The following is a 14888-nucleotide window of genomic DNA, read 5'->3' on the forward strand; positions in this document are numbered from 1 at the left end:
ACTTCCACAGTCCATGTCTTTCGTAGATCTGAACCTTGAACAGGGCTTTCACAAGAAGCTCTCCTTGTAGCCTTTCCTGTTCCTCCTGATATAAATCACTCACTGAGAAGAGAATATTTCACATGCAACAGTGGCATTCTGACCTCATTATAGTTGAAGGCAAAACACCTCACAGGTAAGTAAAATCCCTGGCCTTTTCAATCAAGGTCCCCACACTGTTAATGTCAGTGTCCTCCTGAGCAAATCCCATTCCTATCACCTCCTTTTGAAATCTCATTTTCTTCATAATCTGAATCACAAGGAAAAAGAATGGCTGATCAGCTCTTAGAAGTCCTAAAACAGGACCCATCACATTAACAGGCTTGTATTGCTACAGTCATATGTGTCTCACTGAAATGCTGTAAAAACCTAAAGTTACATACCCATTAATCACATTAATCCTGTATCTTTTTTCACTAGTTTCTGATAGAAGCTTCTTGACAAAAAAAAAAAAAAACACTTACTAACTTCATTTTTCAACCAAAAGGAAGCTTTGAACTCTTTTGTTTCAAATGATTAAAAGATAACCACTCTCAGTAACATTTTCGTATCAGGACTCTAATTTCTTTCTTTCCAGGAGAAAAATAAAGAAGAATAGTATAGCCAGAAGACGTGGGAGACAAGGTGTATGTAACAGCATACAATAAACATAAACACTTTACATTCTTCCAAGACTTTGTGTAAGAAACTCAAATTTATTGAGAGCAGTTGAATATTCTCTTTGATGTTTACTTCATTGACAGATCTTCATCAGAGCCTAATATGTTCAAAACAGGAGAACTAGCACCTCTAAAAGGTTTTACTCAGCTTTTCTTTGTTATATGATGTTGAACTGTGCTCTGTGTTCAGTTCAAATCATCCACATTATAGCAAGGAATGTATACATGCAAGAGGAATGGATTGATAGGCTGCTACTGCAGACAGTGTCCATAAATTAAACCTAGACATATCATCTATACATGAAAATATCTTTCTCTGGCTCATATCTTGGTTTGGATTCCGCTGCAAACTACTCACTCTTGTCAGCTCTGTGGCCTTGATTGCTACAGGATTGCATCTTGACGATGTCTTCACTCTGTTGCTGCTGATGAGATTGAACTTCAGTTCCACTCTGCTCCCTACTTACTCTGATTTTTATGGAAGGAAAATTGAGTACACAGAAGACAAAAAGGATTCTGTAGCAACCTCCAGCTGGATCCCTGGTGTGGATGATGGGGGTCAGCAGGGCAGACCTAATCCACATCAGAAGACTATTTTTGATTTGTTTTAGCTATTGAATGTTATTTTCCATTTCAGCGCACTAATATTTCCATTTATAATCTGTTTTCAGATACTACATAGAGCAACTATTTATATCCGAAATAAACCAGCTTCAACTCCAATATGAAATATCAGAATTCCACTTAATTAATAGTATGACTTCTAAATCAGTGTTGGTTATATAGTCTACCAAAAGAGGAAATATAAAAGATTAAAGTGGTAACTGTATCTACTGTATATTATCAAGCACATTCCTCTAATTTTAAGCTATATATGAACAACTGAATAGCTATCTATCTACAAATCAGGTAAAATGTCAATAATTTATACATTTTACACACTAAACACAGTTACTATGTGCATGCTGCTTATTTTCCATTTGGAATTTTGTGTTTCAAGGTTTGTCCTTGGAAATCTTGCATTCACATCTGCCATTCACCCACCTCTTGTCAAAGCAAGGTTTCAGTTCAACAGTTAGGCACCCTGGAGACTTAACGATAACTGTCAAAAACTTCAATAGAGTTTTGTGTAATTAAAAGCCTAGACATTGAGAATGTCTGTGTCATATTATTTTCTTTGTACGTTTCTATGAAGGAGATATTTTAATGCATGTGAAGTATTTCAAAATAAAATTCCAATGTCACATTACTTCTCTATTCCAAAATAACACAATTCAAAAAGTTTTCTGATAAGAACTATTGAATAAACTGTGTTTCTATGTAAGCTGCAATAACAAACTCTGAAAAGCACATAACAGTTTGTATTAATTTTACAGTCTCAAGACAGTACAGTTCTGTTCAGTGCCTTATTCATGGATTTTCAGAATTCTGCGCTATTTACTATTAATATATGGTGTATTCACCAACATGAAGTTTTAGGGTTCCCCTTTACTCAAGCACTAGACCTTAGCTGGAAGATGGCCCCCATACCTGAAAGATGCCTTCTCTTGAGTTCATCACAAGGCACCACGACAGTCAGAGGCTGGAGCACTTGCCCTGTGAGGAGACACTGAGAGAGCTGAGCTTGTTCAGCCTGGAGATGAGATGGAATCTATTTCCTTGGAGGTTTTCCAGACAGAATTGGGCAACTTCATAAGCAACACAGTCTGAATTGTGTTGACTCTTCTTTGACTGCAGACCTCCTAAGGTACCTTCCAACTCAAATGCCTCTGTGATTTAGTGCAATCATGAGCGTTATAAAAAGTAAAAGAAAATTAAACTAGTTTGAGCTGAATATATTCAAGCCTTTTTAAAAAGAGAGAGTATTACCAGCCCTGCACAAGGCACTAATGAGCTTTTGCATGGGCACAGACTACCATTCTGGTAACATTTGCTGAAAAAAATAAAAATTCAGACTGAAAGGGGTACAGAGAAGAGCACAAAGAAAACTGGAGGAATACAGATGTTCTTACATGAAAATAAATGAGAAGGGTAAACTCAGGCTGTCTAAATAAAGGCTCAGAGAATGTATGATTTCTTTTTGACTCAAAAGTAAAACAAAGAAAGTTATCAGATAATTTGCATTTAAACAGGTATAAATTGACCATGTACCCATCTATTAGCACACTTACCTAGACTTCTCGTTACAAGTATGTGTCTTTACATCCCTTTTTGATTTACTTGCAGAGTTCATAGCTGATGACATGCATCAACTCCAATAATAAAATTTTCTTGGGGGGGAAAGAAAAGGGAGGAGATAAAAAGAGAAAAACACAGAAAAAGGAAACAGGAACTGGAAAAGCAAAAGGAGAAAATGGAAAAGGGGGAAAAGCAAAACTCCCTCCAGTGGTTAGTCAAGAAGAAAACTGACAGGGTCTCCCCAGTAAGTATCTGCTCCCAGGTGTCCTCTCCAGTGCATTAGGTGACCCCCATACTACTTTTTTAATAAAAACAATATGTATTTCCTCATTATCTGTTGAAATTTTGTATGACCTGTCCCCACTTAAGATGGAATAATCTTTAATCAGATGCTGGTGTTGTAAGCTAACCAGCTGTGAAGCTTTACATATATTATTTGGTAATGCTTATCAGATAATTGTCTTTCTTCTAATTCAAACTAAAAGCTGTAAAAAAAATGATGCAAGAAAAAGGATGGCGAAAAAGAGTGACTGTTAGATCAGCAGCAATCACTTCCCATGGGAAACCTGACATGACAGTAGTATCAGGGTGTGCAGGTGCAAGGCCATGAGAACAACAGTCCAAGACCAAGAGAGCATGAGGACAGCAAAGGCAACGCTGCCCCAGCAGTTCTGCTGAAACATTACAGAGCTGTGAGGGAAAGAAAGCAGAGCTGCAAACAGAGACCCTTGGCATTGCGAAAGGTTGTGGCACAAAAGGCACCGTGCAACACAACACCTTCTTCATAAGGTCAAGCTCAAGCCTTCTCATACCTTGCATGCACAGGACTGACTTATTCTTCAGGGTTGCCAATTTCTCTAGGGGACTGGGCACCACCTTTTCTGGGCACCATCTTTTCTAGACACCTATTAGACAAGACCTTATCTTCTCTTCCAGGTTACAACAGCATGGCAAGACAAGATGGACTCAGTGAACTTGATGGCAGAGACTCACAGGTGCCCAGCCAGAACCAGATACAGGACTCAAGTCTTAACTAAGCCCCAAGAGTGACAATCAACCATTCTAGAGGAAGAGCACTCTGCATCTTGAACAGAAATGAACTTAAAGACTGACAATCTCAGAGTAGAAATCAAATGAGATACAGCATTCATCATCTTCGACTCCAAGGCTGAAGAACTAGGAACAAATACAAGACATATTACAAGGAGTCATCTTACAGGCACTTCTGAGCTACCTTCATTGAAAATTATTTCCTCAAACAAAACCAGTCTACATTTATGCAACAGCTTTAAAATCAAACCAACCTGATAGTTATTAGACATAATAAAGAAACTTCAACAATGTATCATGATTTGGGAGTGATAAATGTTAACACTCATACTGAAACAACAAATAACTGGAAAATCAGAACAAATATTTCCTCCCTTCTAAAGTCCCAGGCTCGTAATCTACATAGTCTACATAATACATTGAATTCATGCTAAAAATAAGTAAACAACTGATCTCAAAGATTGTGTAACATAAGTTTTCAATCACTTTTTCCCAAAAAAATTATTTCTAAATTGCATAATTTCATCTTGCTGATCTTGACTGTGTAAGAATGTATGAACAGTAAAGGTACGTTTAGCACAGTATCTTGTCCCCAGGTCCCCAACAGCAGATGAGTAAGGAAAAGTGAGGGAACACAATGCAACCATGTAATGGTACCTCCCTGGAATACTCTTAAGTCTCCAGAATATTTGCAGGTTGGGGACATTCTGATCCAGAACTCTTATCCCTCTGTTTTCTAAGCTTTTATGCATTTTTCATGTATGAATTTGTCTGAATCATTTTTGAACTCATGCTAACTTTTTGTATTGACTTAACAACTTTGGCAAAAAGTTACATAACTATATATTGTATAAAAATGGAGAAGCGTGGAACAGTTTGGATACATCATCACAGGGCAGTCAGACCTTACCTTGTAGCTGAAAGGATTTTAAGATGGCTTCAAGGTATTGAAATATTATTTTTGTACAGTAGTTACGCACTGTTTCACAGCAATTTTTAAGCTATTTGAAGATGAAGCTATGGATTAGCATGTACAAATATATTCCATAATATTAAAGTTGTTATAATAGAATCAATACCACAACAGTCTTAACCAGCCGGAGCTGACATTCACAATACATCATGCATTCATTCCAAGTCAGTTACACTGAATAAGAGATATATTATTTGGTCATATATGATCATTCTAACCTAAAACCTCAAAACTAAAAAGACCAAACCACAGGTGATTTCATCAAGTAATGTATTAGCTCTAAAATGACTTACATATCAGTTTCAGTAAACAATCTAACTTTAGTGATTCCATAATGCAACTTTCTCTGAAAAAAATGCTCACTTCTCTGGAAATCACTACTGAAACTTTGAAGAATGACAAGTACCTTTTATCTTGGAATAGTCCAATGTTCTGTCTTTACATAAGAGTTATTTCTTTTTAATTTAACTCATCAAATGTATTACCTTTCTTTTTAAATGCAGCAACAGAAAGAACATTTTCTTACATACTCTCGAAGAGACTGGAAAACTAATGAACATTCTTTTCACTTGAATTTCTATGGAAAGATAATTTCATATAAGCATTATGCATATAGGGCATAGCATGTAATCCCCAGCAAATCTGGCCCAAATCTCTTCTGTAAAAGGGAAAAATCACTCAATCCCGAGATATACTAAGCACTCTCAGCTACATGATTCAGCTATGACTCCGCTGTAAACCAGAAGCACTTTGTATTGCAGTTTGTATACACATACCCAAGGTAGCTTTAAATCAGCTAGTCTGACCACTGGCAAATATAAAACAACAACAGTACATGCAGTCTGCTAAATATGTGCTTAATTTACCATTTCAGAGATGACTAGGCCATATTCCAACCTTTTTGTCATTCTTCATTCATTATAGTTGCTCATATACAACAGGATTTGATTATTTTCAAAACTACATTTCTCCTATTAAGTGTTAGGAGAATACTAAGAAACTAACTATTCCAACTACATTTAGTCACCCCCAGTATTCACGGTAATTCATACCAGGATTCATATAATTTTCATTTTTTGACCAATATTTTCAGTATGTAAATTACATTTTTAACAGCAACTTCTATGAGACTATCTCGGGTAGGGAGATGAACAACTGAAAATTATTTTCCACTTTAAATGCATTTTAGAAAGAGCATAGTTTTTATAACTGAACCTCTTTTTAATAGTATTGGGTTTGCGTTCCAAGGTTTAGTAGCATGGGGGTTGCAGGGCTGGTTTCTGTGAGAAGATGCCAGAAGCTTCCCACATGTCTGACAGAACCAGTGCCAGCCAGCTCCAAGACAGACCTGCTGCTGGTCAATGCTGAGCCCATCAGTGATGGTTGGTAGCACCTTTGGGACAACAGTTAAGAAGGGGGAAAAAAACTGCGCAACTGCAGCCACAGAAGAGGAGTGGGAATATGTGAGAGAAACAGCTCTGCAGACACCAAGATCAGTGAAGGAGAAGGACGGGAGGTGCTTCAGCATCGGAGCGGAGATTCCCCTGCAGCCCATGGTGCAGACCACGGTGAGGCCAGCTGAGCTGTCCCCCTGCAGCCATGGAGGTCCACGGTGGAGCAGAGATCTATCTGCAGCCCAGGTAGGACCCCAGGGGAGCAGGTGGATGCCCAACAGAGGCTGTGACCTCATGGGAAGCCCACCCTGGAGCAGGTTCCTGGCAGGACCTGTGGCCCCATGGAGAGAGGAGCCCACGCTGGAGCAGGTTTGCTGGCAGGACGTGTGACCCCGTGGGGGACCCAGGCTGGAGCACAGTCTGTTCCTGAAGGGCTGCACCTCGTGGGAGGGACGCACACTGGAGCAGTTTGTGAAGAACTGCAGCCCGTGGGAAGGACTCACACTGGGGAAGTTTGTGGAGAGCTGTCTGCTGTGGGAGGGACCCCACACGGGAGCAGGGGAAGAGTGCGAGGAGTCCTGCACTGAGGAGGAAGGAGCAGCAGAGACAACGTGGGATTAACTGACCGCAACCCCCGTTCCCTGACCTGCTGGACTGGAGGGGAGGAGGTAAAGAAAAATCAGGAGTAAAGTTAAGACCAGGAAGAAGGAAGGGGTTGGAGGAAGGTGTTTATAAGATTCGGGTTTATTTCTCATCATCCTACTCTGATTTGACTGGTAATAAATTAATTTTTCCCCAAGTTAAGTCTGTTTCACCTGTGCAGTAATTGGTGAGTGATCTCCCCCTGCCCTTTAGTTTTATTTTTTCTGTCCAGCTGAGGAAGGGAGTGATAGAGCAGCTTTGGTGGGCACCTAGCGTATTCTATAACGAAATTCAAAAATATATATGCAGGCCAATCACAATATTATATTTTTTTTTGTCCAGAAATACTCTAATAGGAACAACTGCACCAAATTAAGCATGTATTGGGACCTTCAGTAGGAGAGACACTATTTCACTTTTGTTTTTAAACCACTCTGGGCACAGGAAGACACTGGTAAACAGAACATACACAACAGTTTACAAACTACTATTGCCATTCCATCCTGTAGACTGCCCTTCATTTGTGGAAAAGCAGATTAATTGAAAACCAAACACTACTGTTTTCAAAACTGTCAGGCTGAAAATATTTGGGTGCATTACACATTCACATAGACTTTGATACCAAAATACAAAGGAATCTAACAGAGAACAGTGTTTCAGGTAGACTTAACTAACTGTGGTGCTGCATTTGCACCAGCTTGGTCACCAAAAAGAATGGCGGCATGTTGTTCTCTTTTTTTGAATTCTGAATGGGCAATGACATTTTCGTACAAGACAGAGCTATTTCAATATTTATATGACGAAGCTGGCAACAGTGGTAGGTAAAAAGGACTGGCTGCAGTTTGTCTCTGGGGGTCATTATACGTTATTTCCCAATGTTTTGGATCACACCTCAGCCATCCTAATGAAAAAGAAATGTTAAAATAGTGTATAATTTTGCATCATTTATGGTGGAAAGTTATATATAGTTGAGACCTATCTATTTTATACAAATAACAGTCTAACTGAAGTGTATGAAAGGATGGAATTGCCTTCCAAGACTGCTTCGGTATTATGACAGAGAACAAGCCTGCATTTCTCTCTGGACAAAGTAGGCATTCTGGGTACAAAACATATGTGGGCTGAGGCCACCGATACAGGAATGCAGTGGACATGAGAGAAAATTTAGAAACATTCAACCAAATTATAATTTTAAGTATCTTCAATAGATCTAGGGAAGCGGGGCGGGTGGGGGGGCAGGGGGGGAGTCAGAGAGGGGAGCGACAGGAAAAGGAATTTAAAAAACCTTACTGTAAATTATCTTCCTTTTTTGTTCATGAGTTCCCAACAGAACTTACAGGCCTTAGGGAGCTTGCAAATTAAATCCTGAATAACTGTCACAAAACTATTCTTCTGTCACAGAAAACAAAATGTCAAGGAACTAAAGCTGACAATGTTGAAAGAGAAATATGTTTAAAATGCATCAGTTTCTGTCTGTGCTTGTTCTATACTGTTTGTGGCAGAGATTCTCAACAGCTTTAGCCTCAGAAAAGAACATTCATGCATTTTCATATGTCAAAAGGTCTCCAGAATTCGTTTTGCTACTTCTCTCTCGATGTTTAGTTTATTTTAAACATTTCTCCCCTCTTATATTCTCACGTAGTTCAACAGTGGTTTTAGACCTCTTCAGAGCACTTAAAAATACAAACTGCCATGAGCTCAGTGTAAATCTTTTGAAGATGAATACACATTTTGTGCGTTACAAGTAATAACCTGTTTTTTTTCTGTAAGAGTGATAAGCACAAAAGATTACCGATCGCTATTATATTCCACTTTAGATCAAAATTCAGACATTTTAGGTGAGTCAAAACAACCGTACTCTTATCGGAAACTACCCACCCGACTCCCAGCGCTGCTAACCCGTCAAGTTGCCCTGCCGGGATGCGGACACCGCTTCGCCACCGCCAGCACAACTGCACAAAACTGCGGCTGCGAACCCGTGACGGGACGCGCCCGTGCCCGCCCTCGGTCCCCGCTCCCAGCAGCCGCGCACGGGCCCGGCGGCGCTGCCCGAGGGGCGCTCCCCGCCGCCCGGCCCCGCTCCCACCTGTCCGGCCCCTACGGGACAGCGGCTCCCAGCGGGGCAGGTCCCGCTACCCGGCCCATCGCGGGGAGCCCACGGCGTCCTGTCCGCCCGCTGAGACTCCAGCCCGCCCCCGAGCGCCCGTGGGTGTCCCCGCGACACGGCCGCGGCCCCACGGGAGGAGGGGGGGTGGCAAGCGAGCCCGCTCACGGACCGAGCACAGCAGACATACAGCAGTCAGGGCAGACACACGGGAAACTTCCACGCACACTCCCGCGAAACAAAACTTGTCGGGGGGCGGCCGCCCCCCAACCCACCGCTACCTTACCCGTCTTGACACGGCCCGACTTGCCGAAACCTTCCCAAAGGTCCCAAAAAACCCACTCCGGCAAGGCAAGGACCGCGCCGGGACCGACGGCACCAGTCGGCCCGGACGGCCCCGCGCTCGCTGCCGGGCGGAGCGGCAGCCGCTGCCACTCACCTTCCCGGGTCTCCGCCTTATCTCTTCGCCCGCAGGCTGCAACTTCCAGTCCTTCCCGCAACTGCCATCTTCCAGGGGAGCGGCGGGGGAAGGAACGGAGCGCGGAGGAAAAGTTGCGGCTGCCGCGGGGATTAGGTGGCCATGGCGCGGCGGGCGGAGCAGCGGGCGGCAGGCAGAGCCTGTGGCGGCAGTGCCTGTGCCGGGCAGCGCCGGTGCCGGCAGCGCCTGTGCTGTGCGCGGCGGGCGGGGCGGCGGCAGCTGGCGAGGGGCTGCGAGCGCAGCGCGTGGCGACGCGAGGAGGATTTGCTAAAAATAGCCGCCCGGCGCGGGGGGGTGCGGGGGAGGCCGCCGGGCGGCGCCGCGCTCCCCGCAGCGGCCGCTGGGGGCCGAGCGGGCCGGGCCACCGTGGTGACACCGCGGTGGGGACACAGGCGAGGGGCGCCTCGCCCGGGTGCAGTGGGAAGGCGGCTCCTCGGGCGGCGTTTCGTGCACGACACCCGAGACACGGCCCCTACCCGGGCACCGCTGCCCGGCGCGGGCGGGGTCAGGCACCGCTGCGGCCGCTGGAGCGGGGAGCGGTGCCCGGCCTCCCGCCTGGGCACGGACTCCCCAGTCCGCCCCGGGGCTCTGCGGGTGTCGGTAGCCGCGGGAGCACGGCCCTGCGCGGTGGCCGCGGAAAGCAGGGCCCGCATGCCCACCCACGCCGCGCCGGGCCTGGGCCCCGCGGGCCTTTCACCGCCTCCCCGCGGGGACCGGCTGGCGGCGGGCTGCCGAGATGCCGCTCGGTGAAATCGCGCCCCTGGCCACCCTTCCCACTGGTGCCATCCCCGCTCTCCCGGAGGGGATGCACCTGCCCCTCTCCCGACTCCCCTCCCAGCGCAGGGAGCGGTGCGCGGGGCCCGGCCGTGCCGCCCCCCGGGGAGAGGCAGCGAGGCCCGGGGGGTACGGTGAGGACGCCCCTCTGGGACCGCACCGGCCGCCGCTTCCACCGGGTCTCTGGCACTCGCCGCAGGGAGAAAGTGTGGAAGCTGCTGTGTGGTCCTGGCAGGGTAGGTGTTTCTGTTCCCTTCGGCTGTCACATCTTGAAGTGACAGCACGTTTCTCCAGCACTGCTTTCCATTCTGGTCTTTGTATCAGTCTTAGTATTTCTTAATATCTTCAAGTAGAGGATGCCCATCTTTCTGAACCCACGTTAGGTCTCTTTGGTAGTGATTAACAGTCTCCGGAATTCCCTTTCCCTAATAGTGTTTTATACTGCATATGAAACACTTTATAGTCTATGGAATGTGCCTTAACCAGATTTATTTCTAATTACATTTATGGATAGATTTCTTCATTAGTTGGGAGAGAAGGGAGTGTCTCCTTTTATTTCTCCCCTGTCAGGTGTAGGTTAGCCTCAATGCAGTTTAGTTCTTGGTAATCTAAGCAATAAAAAAAGATTGTTAGTTTTCTTCCACATAAAACTTTTGGAATTTGCATTTGTAGTTATATATATTCCACTTATTACTGTAAAAGTTCCACCCTGTGTTTTGCTCATAAAAAAAGATTGATTTTACTTATTCTTTCTACTGTATTGTTTTCAGATATTATTTTTTTCTGAAAAAAATGTTTAAAATCATTGTTTCCAAGACTGTTGAAGAACTAGTTAAGACTAAAAGGTAAAGCTGGTGGCTAACGAAAGAGGTTTGGAATTTGGGCCTGCATTCGCTGAAGTGATACAATAGATGAAAACTCAGCTGTGGTAAGCAGTGTTTTTTGCAACCTCAGAAGTAAATTTCAGTTCTCAGGAGTAAAACTGTTCATATGTTTCCTACCAGTTTGCTTTGGTTTGTGTTTTGGTTTGCGAGTCAGTTTCAGTGGGATTGCTAGATGTTGTTATGGAGTGCCATGTGACAGACCTGAGTCCAAACTGGCTAATGAAATCACACAGCACTCTCTCTGACAGATTGATACACTTCAAACTGATACGTACTTTCATCTCTTGTCCTCTGTCTACTCAAAGGAAGTGCTGGCATTGTAATTGTATTCTAAAAGACCAGTCACTGTTCTCATGCTATGTTGGTAACAGGCATCTCTGAGAGATCTCCATGTTTTGGCTACTGCTGTACTTGCCCTCTCATTTCCATTCAGTGCTAGTAAATATAATGAAGTGGTGCATGGTGGTAATATTCAGTCAGCCTTTATCTTGCTTTTGCTGGATCTAGTATTCCTGTTCCATTACTACTTTATCTACTCCTAATCCTATAGACCAAAAAATGATTTATAGACTTGACTGATTTGCTGGAGTGAATATGTGTAGCTCTCAAATGTAGCATTCCCCATTTTATCACTGTCTTTCTGAGTTATTACAAACATTTATGGAAAGTCATGGGGGTGAGAAAAGACTGTGGTATGCCTACATTGTAATTTCTAAGTTTAATTTATAAAACCTGAGATAAGGTGCTGAAATGCTTAGAGCATTTTCATCTCTGAAAAGAGACTTGCATCATCTTTGCAGCTTCATCTCTGCCACATTGTGAACTGAGGTCTGCTGACCATAAGGGCTATGATGCTCTAATTTACAATAAATGGATTTTTGAATGGAAAAAGCTCTCATATTTATCACATAGGTCAGTAAGGTCATTTTTGGGAGGGCCACCAAAGATTTTGGAAACCGCACTGAAACAGAAGAATTGTCTTCCCCATAGTTCCTCACTTAAGGCAGTACCTAATGAAGGCACTAGAATAAAGAACATAAACTTTTTTTTTTCAAGTGAAATAGAAACACTGAAAATATTTAAAACAATGAAAAAACTAATACATACAAAACTCTGTAGCATTCAGTAAATCATTGCTCACATTGGCACATATTTTAATATCATCAATACTATAGAAAAACAGCTTATGGAAGTCCCATGCCTTCACTGAAAACTACCTTAGGTATTAAAAAGGCACTGAGGTACAACAGCTCATCAAGCAATACTTTGCATTCATCAAGCAGTTTGCAGTTTGCTCACTATTGTACTGAAAGGAAATGTGTAGCATGTTCTGTATTGTGTGGCCATTACAATTAAGATGGTACCCAGCTATGTATGTCCCTTTCCAGTACAATTCACAAAAAGTGAAACCCATCAAGGTGAACAGAAAAAAATCCTTAACAAGACCAAACTGTACTTCCAGGGCACACATGCGTGTTAACTTGTGGATCTGAATAAGATGGAAGTAACGCTTGTCGTGAAAACCATTGAGGAATGAACAAAAGCTAAGTCTGCCCCATTAGCTGATGTTATATGCCAGCTCTTTGCTGAAACTATCAGTCCTTCTGGACGTGTTTCTGTTCCTTGATTCTCAGGCAACAGGTCCTTTTCATTATCTCTGGCAGTTAAGAGGCTTCAATTATTCTTCTGAGGTGTAATCTTGCAACACACCCATGCTTCTAGTCGCATCCAGAGCAGATTAACCGAGATTGATTCTTCAATGCAATTTGCAGTTCAAGGAGGCAGCCACCTGCACCCCAAAACTTAGGTGCTGTCTGTTCCTTAAGTTCCTGTCCAGTTTCCAACGGAACTCATGGCTCTGCTTTGTATCTTCAGAGAAGTTCAAATCATGCTGTAATCTTTCGTAGAAAACAATTCCAGCTGCCTCTCATCTGTCACCTTATAGTGCTAGGTCCTCACGATGCTTCAGATCACTTTTTTTTTTAATGGAATTAATAGACTTGATACTTAGCATGTTGCACAGATCATCCATGCACCACGTACCTAAAAAATGTGACCCTTCTCTGTGTATGCTTTATATATGTAATAATGCTTACAAGAGTATCTGCTGTTGCAACGTTTGTATTTCACTAAAACCATTTGCATTAAGTCCTCTAAAATTTTAAGATTTCTCTAAGAAAAAATATCAAAATTTGGTGGGGGGAAAGGGTGTAACATTTTTGTGATGTCTGTTAGTTTGACTGAGAATTAGTTAAAAGTTCTTTTGGGTATACTGCTAGCCTTTTAGTAAGTATCTTCCTTAGTGGCTCATAAACATTAAAATTTTACATGTTTCAGATTGAGTGTAATGGTTGATTTTGTTTACAGAAAGCATTTGGTTTTTTTCCTGAAAAAAAGATCAGCGGTTCAGCTGATCAGACAGTTTTGCGCAATTTGTAAATAACCACTTAACTGCTGCAGAGGTAAGCAATCTAAATAAACAAATACAGACACCAACATTTTAAAGATAATAAGGATTTTTGTACTAACATTTTTTTAAAAAAGGAATAGCTTTATATATACTTAAATATCTCATGAAAATGTATTTGCCACATGCTGGAGATATATTAATGCATTATTAGCTCTATCAGTGCCTGGGCTTTCAGGAATGTGTACACATATGTACATTTGATAGGACTATTCAGGTGGTTAAAATTAAACATGCTATTACTCTTTTTTTTAGGATCAGTGGTTAGACAATATTTGGAAATTTGTGGGCTGTTTCTCAGAAACATGATAAAGTCAAGTGGTTTTTGATCCTGACCTATTTGCATGCAGAGAAAATAAACAAATCTTGTTTCCTTGAACACAGTAAGTTGTGAAATGAGTGACCACAGTGGGCTGCCCAAACCTGCACACAACACTCCTGCAGCAGCACTGAGCTCCCAAAGTGATCCTTTCACTCACACGAACCAAAGTGCCCCCTAACGCTGTGCTGAACTGTGCACAACTTGAAATTGTTCATATAAAAAGGGTATCTAAGTCCAGGGGTTGCATGTCTGTTGAAAGATTTCCCATTGGCTTTGGACTAACAAGAGCTGAAGCTGAGCCCTGTCCTTACTTTCCTATACTGCCCTTCACTCTTGATCCTGAATCCTCTTCTGTCCTGATTCGAAACGTCTCCGACTTTTGCGGTCTTGCCTGATTTTTGCCTGGAACCTTTGTACCAATTTTTTCTGCTGCTGAGATGCCAAATTTTCTGAACTTTGTGTTGAAGACATTGGTATGCCCCATTATACAGGGTGTTTCAAAAAGATGGACCCTATTTAAAAGCAGTGTATTTTGAGGTCAGCCAGATTAATCACTAGTGGTGGCATAAAAACACAATCTTTGAGCTATCCCCACAAGAAGAAGTCTCAAGGTGATCTTGGGGATCTGGGGATCTTGGGAGCCAAGAGTGTAGCACTAAGTCTTGGGGTCCTGTGTGACCTATCCAACACTGAGGCAGTGGTTTAGTCTTTTTGAAACACCCTGTGCTGGTGCAAGTGACATCCTAACTCTGCTCTGATCTCTGACCTTGGCCTTTGCTTGTTCTGAACCAGCTGTCTTTCCCAAAGTCACCTGACAATAGACTCCAACAATTGTCTTATCTGGAGTCTTGTTCAGGCTGAGCAGCAAGTTCTGTCATTTTGTGCCCTTTTTACATATCCCTGCTGTTCTCTTGCTGTCTCCTT

The 14888-nt window shown here is 42.9% G+C and overlaps 1 protein-coding gene across 7 annotated transcripts in view; it reads right to left on the reverse strand.

Annotated features, from left to right (window-relative positions):
• HDAC9 (histone deacetylase 9) overlaps positions 1–9712 on the reverse strand; it is a 466647-nt gene extending 456935 nt beyond the window's left edge. For 3 of the 7 annotated variants that reach the window (XM_071805072.1, XM_071805059.1, XM_071805061.1), the window contains exon 1: positions 9479–9712. The gene's annotated coding sequence lies outside the window, so the exon portion shown is untranslated. Of the gene's footprint in view, positions 1–143; positions 365–1056; positions 1528–9478 lie in introns of those variants that run through there. The other 4 variants (XM_071805074.1, XM_071805067.1, XM_071805060.1 and 1 more) reach the window with 3 other exon arrangements.
• Between the last annotated feature and the right edge of the window lie 5176 nt (positions 9713–14888).

Source organism: Patagioenas fasciata, chromosome 2, assembly GCF_037038585.1.
Source record: "Patagioenas fasciata isolate bPatFas1 chromosome 2, bPatFas1.hap1, whole genome shotgun sequence".
Lineage (NCBI taxonomy): Eukaryota > Metazoa > Chordata > Aves > Columbiformes > Columbidae > Patagioenas > Patagioenas fasciata.